Source organism: Diabrotica virgifera, chromosome 5, assembly GCF_917563875.1.
Source record: "Diabrotica virgifera virgifera chromosome 5, PGI_DIABVI_V3a".
NCBI classification, from domain to species: Eukaryota; Metazoa; Arthropoda; class Insecta; order Coleoptera; family Chrysomelidae; genus Diabrotica; species Diabrotica virgifera.
The window spans coordinates 89,912,814-89,933,133 of NC_065447.1; positions in this window are offsets into that span (position 1 = coordinate 89,912,814).

A 20,320-nucleotide genomic window follows, 5' to 3' on the forward strand; every position below is an offset into this window, starting at 1 on the left:
AAATATTGATTTTTGCAATTTGATTAAAAAATTTTTTTTTTTTTAATTTGGACCACTTTTCCCTTGGGCGACTTCTTGAACCTTATTCTGGGATGTCTCACGAACGTGATTATGCAAAAAATGTCATGGGAATATTTTCTCCGACGAACCCGCCGTTTTCGGCTTGTCTAATAAGCCACAAATTTACTAAAAAAATGTTTTTATTAACGTTTCGACGGTTAAATCGGATCCTATTTGGACGTTAATAAAATCATTTTTTTAGTAAAATTGTGGCTTATTTCCCATTAAAAATAGTTAGTTACAAAAATGCCACAAGAAAATAGCTTCAAAACAACATTGTTTAACATATTCTAAAAATTTAAGTATTTCTTACCTTATATACCTAGAATAATATCACCTAAAAGTAACACTAGAACAAAATCAAATCAAAACTAAAAATATGAAATCAATTAAAATTAACACACAAATTATATTATTAATCTATCAAAAATATAGAATTACAATTAATAATTAGGGTACGCTTAAAACTGATTTAGCAACAACTTGTCAAAGCGAAAAGAGGCGTAATTCTGACGTCACTCCATAGCTCACTTACACGGCGGCGAACGGCACACTCCTAATTTGAGGCTTAGAAATCGAAAAAGCGACCATGGGAGGTGAATGGCAAATTTTTATAATTCTTTATATTTTCGAGGTAGCTGAATCCGAATATGAAGTTTATTTTTATCTAGAATTGGTGGAACATGTTCAAAAATCAAATTTCATGTAAAAATTCAAAAAATCAATTTTGATGATTTTTCAACTTTACCTCACTGTATCTTTGGTCGCTGTAAATATTTCCTTTTGAAAATTTTACTGTGTCATTTTTTAAGTATTTAGATACCAACGAGCTTTGTCTAAAGTGTTTAAACGAATTCAAAAAGGAGTTATTAATTTTTAAACATTTTGTCGTCAGATTTCGTTAGTTTCATGTTTAATTAAAAAAGTTGAGCGACGAAGTTTTTAGCTTATAATTTTAACCAATACAGTATTAAAATATAAGTGATGAAGAAGTTTTCTGAAAAATTTCCAGTCAAAATATGTAATAGGAATAGCTATTTGTATAACAAGGGAGGAAAGTGCTACTTTTCCTCCCGAGAATGAAGTTTACTGCCCGACGCGTAGCGGAGGGCAGTAATCATTCAAGGGAGCAAAAGGCACTTTACTCCCATGTTATACATATGGTTTTTCCACCTTCCTCAAATAACAAGTCATTTTTTCGTTTTTACTTAATTTATTTATATAACTAACCAACAAAATTTATTAGAACTAAAACTAACAAGTAGGTACAATATAACTGTCAACTGTCAAATATAAATCAAATTATTAATGTAAACATTGGTAAATCAAAATAAAAATTTACTGTTTTTTACCATTCTGCAAAATACAGAGTGTTTTTAAATAAACGTTAAAATGTATAGATACTTACGTAATAGAAAATAGATATTGTACAGGGCGTCAATAAGTTATATTTCATGAATGAAATACCATGACGTCACTTTTACTTTTCCTCCCTAGGGAGGAAAAATATTTTCCTCCCTAGGGAGGAAAAATACAACTTTGCTCCCTATAATCAGGTCCGGAAAAGTGTACTTTCGGTAGAGGTAGGTGGAAAAAAAGTTATATGACTTTAAAAATCGCACACCTAGTGTTAGGCAAGCGGCAGCAACCCCTAAAATGATGTTATACCGACCACGAAAATCAACTTTAAGGTGAATGACAAATTTTGATGATTATGTTTTCGAGGTCGCTGAATCTAAATATGATGTTTATTTCTATTTAAAATTGGTGGAACATGCTCAAAAATCAAATTTTATGCAAAAATGCAAAGAATCAATTAAGATGGTTTTTCAATTTTAACTAGATTTATCTTTGATTGCTTTCGAAAATGTTACTGTATTATCTTTGAAGTAATTAGACAACAATGAGATTTGTACAATATGTTTAAACTATCCCTTTTAAGCGCCATATTGGCTAACCTTACAACGATGCGATCGACACAAACGCCAGAGGTACGTTTGGCATATTCACCAATGTTATATCTTGATTGGACATAAGCGCCATTTTCTAGTTTTTAATTTATTTCAGACAGTATTTTCAGCCACATTAATGTTCATAAAATATTAAAATTTGAAAAAAAAATCACCAATTTTTTTGAGTCACTGTGCAGATAAGCAGAATTGGTAAAAATAAAAATAATCAGTTTTTTGGCTTTCTTGAAAAATCAATTTATTGTCGTTTATGCCGTTTTGGCTTGACAGCGTCGATCTAACGGTGCTCGTTTTAAAGGCCTTTTCAAACACTACAAAAGGCGTTGATAGCATTACACACCTAAAACCTACCGTTCCTCTGTTATTTCAACTTGAATACACCAATTTGAGCATGCACCAAAAAAGCAAACTCTTTTTCACCTACCATATATCTTTTTGTATTATTAACAGAACATTTACGAAGGAACGAATCTCTTTATTATTTATAATCTAAAAAAATGTTTTATACAGTGTTTTTAGTTCGATGTATAGTTTTTAAGGTATTCACAAAAAACCGTCCGAAAAGGTGTAATTTTTCAATGAAAATGGCCAATTTTCAACTACGCATAACTCAAAAAGTATCGAGTTCTCAAAAAAAAAGTATAGACCAGTTTTTGCTTAGAAATAGGTTTTCTAGCCACTTTCGTTATTTTGACCAACAAATTTTTCACCCCCTTGAAGGGGTGGGAACCGCCCCAAGATAAAAAGCGCCATAGTATATAGGGTAGATTTTGTTTCTTGAGCAATTCCCTACCTTCTGTGAAAATATCAAGTACATCGATGTAGTAGGATGGAATTCGGAGCCAAGTACCCTCATTCACTGCCCTATAATAATGCTCTGCTATCATCGCGTGAGAGAGAACACACACAAGATTATAGCAAAATTTCTATTTACTATAACTTTTCGAGTTTTTGAGCTACAGCAACGAGTTTTATGTCATTGGAAAGGTAATTTTGGATTCTTTCAAAATATATAAAAATATACAGGGCGTATCTAAAAAAATTAAGATTTTTTTTTCATTTCCGTTTCAACCGGAAGCCATATTTTGGGTAAAATTTATTGTTATAATAGATAATAAAGTATCATGTATATCTGCAAAATTTCAGATTTTAGTTTCTATTACAAAGGAAGTTACGGGCAGCCGAATATTTTTTTATAAAAAATTCATAACTCCCCTCTTATGGGGAATTAAGAAATCTGGCTGATGTCATTCCATTTACCTAGAGGATATCAAAACTACATCAAAAAATAAACAAATTCCTTGGAGCCATTTTTGAGAAAATCTAGTTCAAAATTATGTCAAATTTTGACCCCTTAAATATAGGCAACCCATAACTTTTTCTGAAAAATAATAATCTTCCTCTTAGAGCCCCATCTTTAGGCTATATAACGACTTTTTCAAATTAAACTTATCTTAAACAAGTTTTTAGATAGGTAGAGAAATGTGTCGGGTGGGCAGTCGGCCATTTTGGCCGCCATTTTGAATTTGGAAATGTCAAATTTCGAATTTAGATTAACCTATCAATGAGCTAACTTTGAGTTAAATTTCATTCGTTTCGGTCAAAATTTGCAAAAATGGACCCTAAATAACCCCCCTATTTCGGCCCCCCTTTGAGAGATTTTTTTTAAAAGCTTAGTTTCTCGACAAAATTCTCTTAAACTTACTCATACCGAATTTCATTGAAATCGGTCCGGTAGTTTTTGCTGGGCGGTGGCGACATACGTACGTACATACGTACGTACATACGTACGTACATACTTCCGACATGTTTTTTTTATTTGCTTTTTAGACTCAGGGGGACTCAAAACGTAAAAAAAAGTGAAATCTGAAAAAAAATTTTTTGCACGATCCTATAACTTTATCTATTATACTATACTACGTATATAGTACGATAAAGTAAAAACAATAAAATCCTTTATAAAAGGTATATTTGTTAAAATCCCTATACAGAGCTACATCACAGAACAGAACTAGTTTTCAATCGGTTGACCGATCATCATCAGTGTTTGCCTAATATGTGTATAACCCAACGAACTGTCCAACACTGATGGAATGACCCCGTCCCATTCAAACAGTGAAGCGAGATTGCCTGCAACATACAAGAGAGAGTTCCTAGAGAGGCAGAGAATTTTTCAGGTGAAATTTGACAGGCCGTGTAATTTGAGTTGCCTATATAAACTTAAATCGGGGAAATAATGGACATCATATTTTTAACTTGAAGGCTGATTGGAAGTATTTTAAAATTTAAATATTTTTTGTAGTTACAGAGTAAATAGAGTACAGAGTACCATACTTGGTGTTTAAATACTTTTCAGAATTGGTATTTGATTGTCAAAATTTAAGAATTGTTATTGCACTATGTGTGGCCTAACTTTGGCGTGAGAAGTCTGAAACATGAATTACATTTTTACAAAATTTTGGAATATGTTTAATTCGTAGAACAATTTTAACAGTTTTTTTCATTACAGATTTCAATACTCTACAAATAGTTTCTCATGTCTTTTGATGTAAAATAATTATTCATACCTACAACCATGCTACAACCTATAACTACCACCAGAGTTGCCAGATGTGATTTTATAAAACCCCCACTTAGAAACTGAAATTCCCTCAAATCACCCAAATTTAAATTTTTGCCGCATTTTAATAAATTAGTAGTCAAATGTAGAGAACAGTAATCAAAAATTATACTACTTATCAACAGACGGCCCTGGAAATAATTCATAGGCCCTATCTTCTTTGATTATATGAGAGTATAATATACAGTTCTATGTGTACATTCGCAAATTTAATTTCCCATGACCCCTTAAAATCTTCCATAATTTTCACCCCAAAAAATCTCCCAACCATTTCTGCTTAGAGAAGTTCCCCTATACGCTTTCAAATTACCCCAAAATTGTGGGAATATACCTCAATCTGGTAACCCTGACGTCCCTGACTAGCACTGTCAATTTGTTTGTTTACGAAAGATGGCGATTATCTTCCCTCCTTTGCCCGATTATCTTCTATCTCATCCTGAAGTCATTAAGTTCGCTTCATGGCGATTCCATCAGTGTTGACAGTTCGTTGGTATAACAGTATAACCTGATAAAATAATGCAAAGTATTTAAGATTTTGACTACGATTTTAAAAGTTATAGGTTATAGGTACTCATGTGAATCTAACATGCTAACCACCAAAGTAAAAAATATTTGGCTAAAAACTCTTTACAATTAATCGGTTATAGGACCGGTTTGTCAGTGCTGGGTTAACCTATTTATTTTTCGGTTACCGAAATATTTATGGTTAATCAGATTTTCAGTACTAGGTTAGAGTTTAAACTCGTTTAAGTTAACCAAGATTTTAACCGTTCCTCGTAAGATGGTTTAACTCCGAATTTTGCGGTTACGCTTGCGCATGGCGGGTGCTGGATGCAGTGAATGCATCAGATAATCAGATGTTTATTTTGAGTACCTGTCGGACAGAAGAGATTAGTTGGGTTATGTTATTTTGTTTTTATCGCGCTGTTTCTACCTCCTTATTGTTATAAGGAAATTATAATATATTTTTATCTAAATTATAAATTATTATCGTTATTATATAGGAAGCAAATATATTATAACTGTAACAGATACCTATGTTTACACATCTGTAACAGGATTTAATATGCATGATTCTTAGTAGTATTTTAAAAAGATAATTTTATATTTTGTCTATACAGCAAAAGTTAAATCAAAAGTCAAATGTCAAATAGTCCAAACTAAAAGTAAAATTTGCTATAGTTTTAGAATATCCAACTATTTAATGTACAATGCTGCCCATCCAGACGCAGCAAGAAGAGCCAGTGCTGGAGCAGCTATAATCATTAGAAAGGGTATAAAACACCATATTTTACAAAAGATTGAACAACCAGATCTACAAGCAGTCTCCATTGAAATAGAAGATTGAATCGGACCAATCTTGATCGCTGCTGTATACTGCCCACCAAATTATAGAGCTAACAAAAATTCTTTAAGTAATCTCTTTAACCAACTTGGTAACCGTTTCCTGGCAGGTGGAGACTATAACGCCAAACATAGTAGTTGGGGTTCAAGACTGTGCGCTCCTGGAAGAGGCAAGGTACTACATCAAATCATATCAGAACAACACTTGGACCATTTGTCTACGTATCAGCCTACATACTGGCCAACCGACCCGCAGAAAGTTCCCGACTCTTTAGATTTCTTTGTTACAAAAGGTTCTTAAGGGGATATCTAAGTATCGAATCAAATTTTGATATAGAGTCTGATCATACTCCTGTAGTAGCAACTGTACATTCAGGAATTAAAGAAAAAGAGCCTCTGCCCAAGTTGCACAAATACAAAACCAACTAGCAATCTTTCAGAGAAAGGGTTGAAGCAAATATTGAACTAAACGTATCACTAAAGTCACCAGAAGAACTAGAAAAAAAATCCAAAATTACACAACAACGATTCAGGAAGCTGCTTGGAAATCAACACCTCCACCAACAAAAGCAAAACAAAAAATTAATTGTCCAATAAATGTCAGAGAAAAAATACTTGAAAAAACGTATCTGAGTAGAACTTGGAAGCAAACTAGACATCCAAATGACAAGTTAAGGCGCAATAGAGCAGCACGGCAATTGAAGGAACTACTAAAACAACTAAAAAATAACAGCGTTCAAGAATACCTAGAAAATTTAACGCCGCCAGATGCCAGCGATTATGCGCTATGGAAGGCTACAAAAAAATTAAAACAGCAACATTGTCATATCCCACCAATTAGAAAATCCAACGGAACATGGGCCAGAACAAACAATGAAAAGGCAGAAACTTTCGGCGAATACCTAGAAGAAGTTTTCAAACCTATACCAGGTGCTGCAACAAATAACGATCAAGAAATCTACAATTTCCTAGAGAACCAAACCCCGACAGGAGAAAACACACTACACGCTTCACCCAAAGAAGTTCAAAGCATAATCAACAATAATCTAATAAAAAAGAAAGCACCTGGCTATGACTTAATCACAGGTGAGGTAATTAAAAATCTACCTACCAAAGCAATTAAAATGCTAACTCAATTGTGTAATGCGGCACTAAGGCTAAAACACTTCCCAATCCAATGGAAAATTGCGGAAATTATCCTTATACAAAAATCAGGAAAACCTCCAGATGAGCCCACTTCATATCGACCAATTAGTTTAATGCCAGTAATGTCTAAGATCATGGAAAAAATAATAGAAAAAGACTTCTACAAATACTAACAGACAGAAATATGATACCAGACCACCAATTTGACTTTAGAAAAGAGCATGGTACCGTCGAAGAAGTTCACAGAGTGGTCAACGTTATAAATAAAACATTTGAAGAAAAAAGTTACTGTTCAGCAGCATTCCTCGATGTTAGCCAGGCTTTTGATAAAGTTTGGCATCAAGGACTTTTGTATAAACTGAAAAAGAACTTACCAGAGGAATATATACACTCCTTAAGTCGTATTTATCAGAAAGATACTTTCGAGTGAATTTTGAGTCAGTCTATACAAAACTATATCCCATCAGATCAGGGGTACCGCAAGGAAGCGTTCTGGGACCACAACTGTATCTGATTTACACAGCCGACTTACCCACAACTCGTGATGCAACGACCACCACTTTTGCAGACGATACTGCTAGCAGTACACAAAAATCCAGTCGAAGCTGCTGCAAAACTCCAGAGAGTATTAAATCAAATAAATACATGGGCACAAAATTGGAGAATTAAATTGAATGAACAAAAATCAAACCATATTCATCATTCTCTTTGCCTTATCCCTATGCGGGGTCGGCTTCCCTAATTGCATTTCTCCACACAATTCTATCTTGGGTCATATCAATGTTAATCCCCTTTACCAACATGTCCTGCCTTATCGTCTCCCCCCAGGTCTTCTTTGGTCTTCCTCTCCTACTCCTTCCAGGAATCTGCACTTCAGCTATTCTTCGTATTGGGTGATTAACGTCTCGATGTTGAACATGACCAAACCATCTTAACCTATGCTCTCTCATTTTGGCATCAATTGGTGCCACACCTAGACTTTCCCTAATATATTCATTTCTAATTTTATCCTTCTTTGTCACTCCATTCATCCATCTAAGCATCCTCATTTCCGCCACATGCATTCGTTGTTCCTCTTTCTTTTTCACTGCCCAACATTCAGTTCCGTACATCATAGCCGGTCTTATGGCTGTTTTATAAAATTTTCCCTTCAGCTTCATTGGAAATTTTCTGTCACACAATACACCACTCGCTTCTTTCCACTTCATCCATCCAGCCCTAATTCTACTGCATGCATCTCCATCTATTTCTCCATTACTCTGTAATACCGATCCTAGGTACTTAAAACTATTGCTTTTCACAATCATTTCACCATCCAAAGATACCCTTTTATTTGTAGTAGCTCCATCTTTAAATGAACATTCCAAATACTCTGTTTTTGTCCTACTAAGTTTTAAACCTTTTTCCTCCAGAGCTTGTCCCCACTGTTCCAGTTTTTGTTCTAAGTCTCTTTCACTATTTCCTACTAACAAGACATCATCAGCATACATTAAGCACCATGGAATGTTACCCTGTAGTTTCGCTGTTATCTGGTCCAAAACTAATGAGGATAAATACGGACTAAGCACAGAGCCTTGGTGCAATCCTACTTTCACATGAAATTTATCAGTCTCTCCCACACCTGTCCTAACACTAGTCGTTACTCCCTCATACATATCCCTCACAATCTTTACATATTCACCAGGGACTCCTTTCTTATTGAGTGCCCACCACAGAAACTCTTGAGGAACTCTATCATATGCTTTCTCAAGATTGTTTCTTTACTCCTGTATTTTTCCATCAACTGCCTTTTAATGAAAATTGCATCTGTTGTTGATCTACCCTGTATAAAGCCAAATTGATTCTCGGATAATTCGGTCTCTTCACGTATCCGTCTATCAATTACTCTTTCCCATATTTTCATGGTGTGGCTAAGCAGTTTTATAGCCCTGTAGTTTGTACATTGTTGTATATCTCCCTTGTTTTTGTAAACAGGTGCCAGTATATTGCTTCTCCATTCGTCTGGCATTTGTCCGACTTCCATAATTCTATTAAATAGACCTGCTAGCCACCTTGTTCCTGTTTCTCCCAATGCTGTCTATACTTCCCCAGGAATATTATCTCGTCCTACCGCTTTTCCTTTCTTTATTTTTTGAAGCGCTTGAGCCACTTCCTCGTTGGTTATTTTGGTGACCATTGCTGCTACTGTCTCCGTTGACTCTACAGGCTGTCTGTCAAATTCTTCATGTAATAAGCTGCCACAGTACTTTCTCCATCTCTTTTTGACATCCCTTTCGTGAACTAGTATTTTATTATTTTTATCTCGGATACATCTAATCTGATTAAAATCTTTTGCTTTTTTGCTCTCTGTTTGGCTATTTCACATATCTTCGTTTCGCCTTCCCTGGTATTAAGTTGATCGTATAGGTTTGAATACGCTTCTGCTTTGGCTTTTTCTACTGCTAGTTTCGCTTCCTTTTTCGCCACCATATAGTTTTGTAAATCTATGTCGGATCTGGTTTCTTGCCACTTTTTATATAATTTTCTTTTCTCTTTTATTTTTCCTTGTACTTCGTTTGACCACCACCAAGTCTCTTTATCCTCAGACTTTTTTCCTGACGTTTTCCCAAGTATTTCAATAGCCGTCTCTCTAATACTACTGGCCATTTTTCTCCAAATTGTATTAGGGCTTCCTTTCATGTTCCAACATATTTTTTCTACTATTCTTCTCCTGAATAGACCTTCCTTCTCATCTTTCAGCAGCCACCACTTGATTTTTTGTGGTCCTCTCCGATATTTTTGTTTAGTTTCGCTTTTTACTTCGATGTCCAGAACAAGCACTCTTATGTTGTTGGCTTACTGTCTCACTAACTATTACCTTGCAGTCAATGTCTCCTTCTTTCATTCTCACCCAGACCTGTTTGGGATCATACACACACAACATTCAATACCTCTTTATCAATTACAAATTTCACTGACATCATTCTATCACTCGTTCTTACAACTTCTACTACGTTATCTTTCAATTCACTATCAGCAATTATACCAACTCCATTTCTTGTATTACTACTCCTTACATACCACAATTTGTATCCTTCACCTAGTTCTTTCGCCCTTTGTCCTTTCCACCTAGTTGCTTGAATACAAGCAATTTGAACTCTTCTTCGTTTGAGCGCATCCACTAACTCCAGACTCTTACCTGTAAGACTACCAAGATTCCACGACCCTATCCTGATTTTTCTAACCTGCAATGGTGTTTCCCCTGAGATAGTCCTCACCCGGAAATCCGAGCGGAGGCTCATTTTACTTCCGGCACATTTTACCGCAGGAGATGCCATCATTTCAGTATAAGTTTTTTTTTATATCATTGGAGAAGGTCTTTTCATTATTATGGCCTAAAAAGATTTTGTTTGGATATTTGATGCCTGAATGCCTTTTCTATCAGCACCATACCCTGCCCTGCACGTTTAGCCAATACACTACCAATGCAACCAAAGTGCAGTATTACCCCACACCCGCCTGCATTTTTCTGTATAGGCCAGGATCCCTACTGTAAGGACTGCCCTATAAGCCAATGTATTGTTGCCCGTATCCCGCCACTAGGAGGCACGTTTATTCGGGATACTGTCATCAAATAAAACCATATTGTTTTTACAAAATGTCACGGTGAATCACCTACAGTAACAATAAATAATAAGGTAATTCCCTCAGTTACCTCTGCAAAATATCTGGGCATGCACTTGGACAGGGGATTAACCTGGAGAACCCATATATGGAACAAACGGAAACTGGGGAAACAACTGGGCATAAAATTTAGTAAGCATTATTGGCTTCTAGGGCGTAAGTCTAAGCTCACGACAAGAAATAAACTGCTAGTCTACAACACAATATTCAAATCAGTCTGGGCATATGGTCTGCAGCTCTGGGGACCAGCATCCAAGTCGAATGTATCCATAATTGAGAGATTCCAGTCCAAGGTGTTACGTTCAATAATCGATGCTCCGTGGTTTGTTACTAGCAGGGATATTTACAATGATCTGGAAACGAAAACCGTCAGTGAAGTGATAGTGGAGTTAAGTGCAAAATACATCATACGTCTTGAAAGTCACGCGAATGTGCTTGCAATTAATTTGTTAGACAACAGTCAGGAAACAAAACGGTTAAAGAGACAGACACCATTAGACACACCATTAGATTCACCGCACAGACATTAATATTGTTACAGTAGCTAAGTTAATATAATATGTATGTCATACAGTAATTTAATATTATCTCTATAGAGATCGGTGGCGCTGGTCACAATCTCTTCATGTCATTATTTCTCAGATAAAATGTGCCTATTGTTATATGTTATAACAGATTGCCTAATAAACATAAAAAAGCAAAATAATTATTTACCAAACAGTATGACTCCTTATTTCCTGGCCAATCTGTTCAAATAGTGATAACACCGTGGTCTTTGACAAACGAAATCGACAAAAAATGTCTAAATCGTCCCAGTAATTGTAATGCTCTTCTGTTATGAAACCGAGGTAGACGTTATGAACTAAATAAAGATTCCGAACTTGATATTGCATTAATATTTTTTTTAATTTGGCTATGAAATTGTTTTTTTTATTTATTTTTCTGTCAAATTGATCATTATTTCTCGAATTGCACATGCGCAAGTACAGTCACTGCTGCCAACAGAAGAAAAAAAGTGGTTAGCTAACCGAGATTGTCTTCATTTGGTTTAAAGCACTGAAAAACGCTATGAGGGTTAAAATATTGGTTAAAATTTAAACTAGGTTAGCTAACCAAAACTTTAACCGCTCACTGAAAAGCTGGGCCATAGGAACATAGAACATAGGAACATAATTCCATATTGTTTTTTGGTTTACCCGGTTTCTAAAGAATACAAAACAAATGTTGCAAATTTATTATGGTAGGGGAGCCCAAGCGGGGATTTTTGCCCCGTAAATGTACCTCTACCATATATTGGCTCTTAATACAGAAGAATTCGTTAAGGGGGTCCGAAAAAAAAATCTATCCTTAGAAAAACTCGAAATCGTCAGATTAACATAAACAGTGTACATTTCAAAAATCTGGCGATTTAAGTTTCACAAAAAAACGAATATTTGGAGAAATGAACGTCAGATCAAAAAACAAAAAAAAAACGTGGTCAATATTTTTCAAAATTGATTGAATAATACCAAACAGAAACCCCCACGGAGAGGGGTGAAGGTTAAATTTAAAATTTTAAATACGAACCCCGCGATATTTTGCAAAATGAAAATCAGATAAACAAACTGAAAAATACACGTCTTCAATATTTTTCAAAAATCTATCGAATGGTACCAAACACGACCCCCCACGGAAGTGGGTGGGGGGTTACTTTAAAATTTTAAATAGGAGCACCCATTTTTTATTGCAGATTTGGATTCCTTACGCAAAAATAAATAACTTTTACTCGAGACATTTTTTCGAATTATAGATGGCGCTCAAATCTGAAAAAACTATTGTTGGAAATGGAAAATTAAATTAAAAAATGGATAGTCACCCAGTTTATGGAAAACTGAACTTTTTTTGGTTTTAGGACTTACTCTTCACAACCCAATAGTTCCCCAAAACGCTCGAGTAACTACAAATTTAGCATACTTTCCTCCCCTACTATTATTATAGATAAGAGGTTAGTGTCATTTTTAAGTCGTTGTGTGAACTACTGCTATTGCTAACATTTTGCTATTGTTTTAATCAAAATACAACGCGAATCTAAAAATTTGAATAAGTAAGAGTGTATTCAAATAATGGTTTTGCACGAAGAAAGTTGGAGTTACAGACGTTTAGGGGAACGGTTAAGCATACACTGTACATCGATCTCACGAATGATGGAACGTTACAGAGAGACCGGTAGTCTCTCGTGTAGCAGCACATGTTCAAGACCTTAAGACACTCCCAACTTAAAGATTCCAATCCCAGATGTTCATAATGTTCGAATCAGCTGTGAAACTGTTCGTCAATGCCTAAAGAAAGGTAGTTTGATAAATCGGATATCTGCCAGAGGGCCAGCCTTGACCGCAGCTCATCGCAGATCGCGTTTAGAATTTACACGAAATCATCTCTATGGTCTACCTATTGATTAGAAGCTGATTGGAATAAGAGAAGTACATAAATTGCTGGTATCGGAACGTAAAATCCTTCGAATGATATATGGCCCTTGCAGACACAGCGTGACAAACGAATGTAGGCGCAGATACAATAACGAGCTAGAGTCTCTATTCGGAAAAGAAAATCTAGTCTGATATATAAAGGTCAATAGACACAGATGGACAGGGCATGTGATACGGAGTAACGACAATCGCCTTATAAACAATGTGTTCTGGGAAAGGCCAGATGGAAGGAGGTCTGTATAGCGGCCTAGAAAAAGGTGTAAAAATGCAGTCAAAGAAGATCTAGAGAAAATGGGAGTGCGGCAATGGGAATTACTGGCACAGGACCGACAAACATGAAAGGCAATAGTAAACACGGCAAAGATTCACGAAGAGTTGTAGCTCCATTGATGATGACGATGATTGGAATAAAGTGCAGTATACAGATGAGAGTAAACTCCGTCTTTTCTGGTTCTGAGGCTCTTTATGCAAATATTCTTCTCCTTCCTGGACATCGCTTTCCAAATATTATTCTTGTTGGATGGCCTGTAGGAGGACATATATGGATTCACTTCGCATAATGTGTCCGTAGAATTGTAACTTTAAAGATTTGGTGGTTGTTAGTACCTCTTCTTTTTCAATATTCTTTCTGAGGACCACCTCATTTGTGATACAATTACAAGTTCCCAAGCTGCTGCACTTACCTTTGTTGATAGTCCATGATTCAATACCCTCAAAATGACAGAGAAGATGTAGCACCGCAGCATTTGTATTTTTATACCAAGGGAGAGGCATGAAGATAACTCAATATGGAACACTCGATGTTGCTATAAAAGACAGAAACTTACAGGGTAGAAAAGCCATATCCATGATGAACAGCATTCTGTGGGACCAAACAATATCTAAAGCGAGCAAACAGCTCATATACAATACCATACTTAAAAGTGTAATCACATATTATGGCAGTGAAGTTTGGCCACTATAACAAGGAAACGGAGAAAATGTTACTAGTAACAGCAATGGACTTCTGGAGAAGAGCAGCAGGCAAATCAACAAGAGATCGGATACCAAATGAGAGATTACGAGAAACGGTGGGAGTCACACATACAATTAGGCTATTGATTATGTTCAAAATAAGAGAGCTAAAAGGAACTACAACGTTAACGGGATTTTATTGTCTCATATGGTCAACGGACCTCTATGTTTGACAAAACCGCTGAGTGCTACCATTTAAATGGGTGTGTTTTTGAGAAAGGGGTGAATTAGTCCCTAGGCACAGGGTGAATTAAGGTGAGTTCCATTCACTTTTGGTACAAACACTTTCACAGGAAAATTGTTCCAGGATAAATTTACTATCGAAATATCATATTTTAAAGTCAAAATTATTTTTTTTTACAAAAATACATTCAAAAGAAAAGCAAGAAAAAAACACGAAAGAAAGCAATTTTGTTTTTTGCCCCATAATTTTTTTCCACATGGATATAGGTATAGGCATTGCTTCAGCAAAAAATAACTTTCATCCTTCCTCTTTAAAATGACGTTTGCTAGAAGTCGCTAGGATTTACAGTGTCTAAAATAGGATTTTTCAAAATTTGCTGCTCATAGAATTTTTGAGCCATTTTCCCCATTATTTCGCAAACATTGTTCTGTAACTTTTTTCTACGCATTTCTAGGTACATGAAGTGGTACATTAAATAGAAAGAGAAGTCAATTACCTTTAAAATGGTCTACCGTATAAGGTCGTACGATTATTTTTAAACAAGTTATGCCTTTTCAAGGTTTTATACTTTTAATGATTTTTGATATTTTTTATGATTATTTTTTAAATTTCTCATTATGACTTTTTTCTTGTACATTTAGGTATATACATTCTGGAATAAAAAAAAGCTTATTTTCTTTACTTTAAAATGGTGTATTGCAATCACCTCTAGGACTATTTTTAAACAACATATACATAGAATATCCGTAATTTGAGAAAAAATTTTATTTTTTATATTTTTTTCAATTAGAAGAATATAATTGCATATTGTAACATAATTTTTGATTCCAAATAACTTTTCTTAATAACACTTTTCGATATTGTGAAATATAAAGGTACTTTACTCTTGAGCGAAATTCATATTTTTAACACACCTCGTACACTATTAATAAAATTTTATATGTGATGATTACATCTTAGGTTTTAGACTATGCAGAGCATTTTATAAACAATAATTTTTTTCATAAAGTTAATAATAAAAAGTTTTCCATATGGTTCCTACTTAGTGGGACCTATTGCATGTGTATATTATGTCAAACTTTGAAAAAGCATATCTTGTTTAAAAAGAGACCTAGATTTTTTTACAATACACCATTTTAAAGTAAAGAAAATAAGCTTTCGTTTTTATACTAAATATACAATAAAAAAGTTATAATGAGAAAAATAATCGTAAAAGTATAAAAATCATTAAAAGTATAAAATTTGGAAAAACCATATCTTACTTAAAAATAGCTACACAGCCTTCCACGATAGACCATTTTAAAGGTATTTAACTTTTCTTCGTACTAAATGTAACATTGCGTATACTCAAAGCTCCGTAAAAAAGTTAAAGAACAATGTTTGCGAAGTAACAAGGAAAATGGCCCAAAATTGTTGTGAGTGGCAAAATTTGAAAAATCATATTTTGGAAACTATAAATCATACAGACCTACACTAAACCTCATTTTAAAGAGAAAGGATGGACGTTTTTTTCTGTGAAGCGATGCCTATACCTATATTCCCGTGGAAAAAAAGTTATAGGGCAAGAACAAAAATGCTACCTTTCGTGTTTTTTCTCTTGCTTTCCTTTTAAATATATTTTTGTAAACAAAAATATTTTTGACTTTTAAATGTGATATTTCAATAGTAAATTTAACCTGGAAAATTTTTCCTGTAGACGTGTTTGTGCTGAACGTGCATAGAACTCACCCTAATTCGCCCTGTGCCTAGGGACTAATTCACCCCTTTCTCAAAAACGCACCCCTTTAAATGGTAGCACTCCGCGGTTTTTTTATATGTAGAGGTCCACTGACTATATGAAACAATAAAACCCCGTTAACGTTGTAGTTCCTTTCTAAATATCAATAAATAATATAAATATTATAAATATAATAAATAATCAATAGCCTAAATAATTGATGACATAAAATCAAAACAACTACTATGGCACGGCCATGTATAGAGAATGCCAGATGACAGGATCCCTAAACAGATTTTGGTTTGGACACCACAAGGAAAAAGAAAAAGAGGAAGGCCGAGAACAAGCTGGAGGGGGGAATTGAAAAAGAACTAGAGAAAAGGGAAATCCCTCTAGGTCTATGGTTAAAGAGAAGAATGGCGGTTAGGAGAATGCTTTCTTTCTATTGGGCTTGGTTGACGTAGTGTTGGTCTGCGGTTATCTATTTCTTACTAATTATCACGAGCTTTATCTTCTTTACGTTTATGTTGAGTCCATATTATTGACTATATACGTGAATTTTGTTCATAAAGACTTGTAGGTTTTCTAGGTTGTTCGCGAACTTGCCATATTATGATCCCATTTAAAAGAATTTTATTAAATGATGCCTCACAAATTTTACTAAATACCAGACCCGTTTATATATAGGGGATTTCAGTGTCACAGTTCAGTTACCCAAAAATGTTCTAACTTACGTTTGATGGTGTAGAAGACAGTGGCGGCTCGTGGCTTTAGGGACAGGGTCAGCAAGGTTTTGTCTCCAAAGGCTTCAATTTCAAAGGAAATCTTTGGTTTTTGTTTTTTTTTATTTTTTTTTGTTTTTTTTTGTTTTTGAAGTTATACTTCTTTAGGCGCGATTTCATTGAGGGTGAAATTTGATTAATCTGCGTGCATGCGCACACCGACAGCATGGTATTAGTCGTTATACGGGCTCTGATTGGGTGTTGAAATTATCTGACAATAATTGTTCAATATGGAGGTTATCGGTAAACAAAAATATTGTATATATTAGTTTTTATTGTTGTGAGGACAGAAATAAAATCAAATTTATAATTATAGTGACTTTTTAAATAGCTTTGAAAAGCGGCAGGTACGTAATTCTAAATGTTTCAGTTGTATTCCAATAAAAAATTATCTTCATACCTATCTATTTGGAAAATGTAAAAAAAATAATGTAGTTAGTAGGCAATGCTTTAATTTACATAATCTGATTACGAACAAACTTTCTACAAATCTTCGTCTAATATATCGTTTTCTTACTCTATATTTTGTCATGTAAATAAACAGTTGACAAAACATTTGTCAATTTGATTAAATTCATATAAATAAACAAAATGTCAAAAAGTTTATGGTGTAAACGTTTAGTTTGTGTATATTCCCACATGACGTATACGCGAATGTGGTGCAGTGAGAAATCGCTTCGACTTTCGTACGGCGCGATAGACGTGAAGTGGGTTCAAGCCCCAAGCAAGTTGTTATTTTTTTTATTGTTTTTATAGATTTTATGATTGTAAGTATATTATTATATAATTGTTTTCAGATAATACGTATTTAATTAAAAATTTTGGCAACAATTATTGTTCAGAAATCATTTGTGGCATTTTTCAATGTGTTTGTGTGTGTTTTATTTTTTTAATTTTTGGTATTGTTTTAATAAAAATTTTTGGAAAGTAGTAGAGAAACTGTTTAGAAGTATAACTTATTACGTGCGTACAAAGTACACACATTCTTTTTTTTCCTATAAATTTAGAAACTATACCTGTTTATAAATTAACTCTAGTCTATGTTGTTTCGAAGTAGCAAAATGGGTTATAACGTAATTGTAAAATTTATTATTGTTTTGGAGGGATTTTAAAAGTTTTTTTTCTATCGACATTTGAGACAAGTTTGACATTCTCTACTGTTTCATGGTGTTTCGACAATACGTTTTGACTCTTTTGAGGTAAGAGAAATCCCGTTCATTTGAGACAGAATTTGCCCACATTTGAGCACAATAATTTATTAATTTCGGGAACAGTTTGTTGTACCTAATGAATTGCAGTATATAAAATTATACATAGTCTGTAACTTATCCCACCTTCCGAAAATATTTGGATCAGAATATAAAACTGTTAATCCATTTTCTTATTTTATTTGATTAAAAAATGATGGATAATTTTTAATGAACTTGTCTAATAGATATTTTGAAAATTCTTTGGCGTAACTTTTAAATTTTGAATAATCAAAGAGGTCAATGAATTATAACAGTGAGTAAATAATAGTTTTGCTTGGTGCAATTGTTTTAACTTTTGTCCGGAAACCATACAATTCAGTGGACATCAAGACAGCCCCGTCAGAAATTTGCCTTACCAATTTATTTTTGATATCAAAAACTTTTAATCTGTCCTTTAAATTAAAACACGAAAAATATATTCTGTCTTATGGCTTCTACTCACGTCTGAAAACCTAACAACCTCTCATAAATATTAGACGTAACGCGTACCTATCGAAGAACAATTTTATTGATACTTATGAATGACATGTTACCTTTATCAGAAGTTTCGTCTACTTCTACCGAAAAGGATCAAAATGTAACTACCAATTGATTCTTTCATTCTGTGCTGTTTTAGGTACGCCGCTATATTCTTCGAGTCAGAAAATAAATTAGAAAATTCCAGATCGTATTTGTTAAACAATTTTATTTGTTCTCTATAATTAACTTGATTTAACGAATGCTCCGATACATCCTGTCCCCTAAATGGTAATTCCTAACAACTTAAAAGAATTACAATATCAATAATAATTAAACGACGTAAAACTACTTACCTATTGCATAATTTTATCCCGGGCGCGCCAGCAAGACAAAACGTGGCTACGTACGTGCCTTTCTGCCGTTTGCAGATCACCGCTCGGCAGAGGTACCCGCTGCCGTACTTGCCATTCAAATAAATACGGGGAATGTATAATTGGTTGCCTATCGGCTATTATTCCATAGCTTCTTATTATAAGCAAATTGTCGATCTGGGGACGGCATGCCGTGCCGGTCTTTATAATAAGAATTCACACAATCGCAAACGGGTGCGGGTGCATGGCTATAGGATCATTAATTTGAAAAGTCTCTTACGCACAGCGCACAGGGATCACTTAACTAACGTATCGGGATCGAATTCTTTTAAAAACAATGAATAAAATTTAGTCTGTATTATCTCACAGATATATTTTTTATTTCACAGAAACGAATATCATCAACTCCGATTAAATTAAATATTTAAAAAATCTATAATGTGTCCATAAATGTGTGGGTCGGCACTGCCGACCCTGCCGACCCTGACGAGCCGCCACTGGTAGAAGATACTTGAAGGGGAAAAGAGAGACTCGAGTGACACTTGATTTTGTCACTTTTTTGGAACTTTGAAAATATTGATTTTTTTTGATAGTTTGAAAGTTAATTTGATTAAATTTGGATGTGTATATATATGTTACCGGCCAATCCCGATTTCAGGACAAACTAGTTTGGCCTAGGCCAAACTAGTTTGTCCTAAGCGCGTTAGGATAAACTAGTATTGCCTAGGGCAAACTAGTTTGTCCTATCGCGCTTAGGCCAAACTAGTTTGTCCTAGATCAAACTAGTTTATCCTGATATAAAGACGCAGACTTCAGGACAAACTAGTCTATCCTGAAGTGTATGTTTTTATATCAGGTTAAACTAGTTTAGCCTAGTCTAAACCAATTTAATCTAGTCGAAAGTACATAATTGATTACAGATTGGTTGCTGATTTAAACGTAAGTTTAGAAGACACTATTAAGAGTTGTAATACTTTTAATTATTTAGGGTAAATGATAAACCGAGATGACACTTGTATGAAAGATATAGAAATGAAAATAGTACGGGGAATACAAGCCACGAAAGCACTCCATGGGGTGATATGGAAGAACACTCTAACTAAAGAAAGCAAAAAAGTATTTTTCAGGGAATAGTGCTGAATATTACTCTACAAGAGCGGAAGAATGGCCAGTGACAACAATAATACGAAATAAAATACGAACAGTTGAATTGGAGTTTATGAGAAGGTGTCTACAAATTATCAGGTAGGATACAATAAGAACAGAGGAAATATG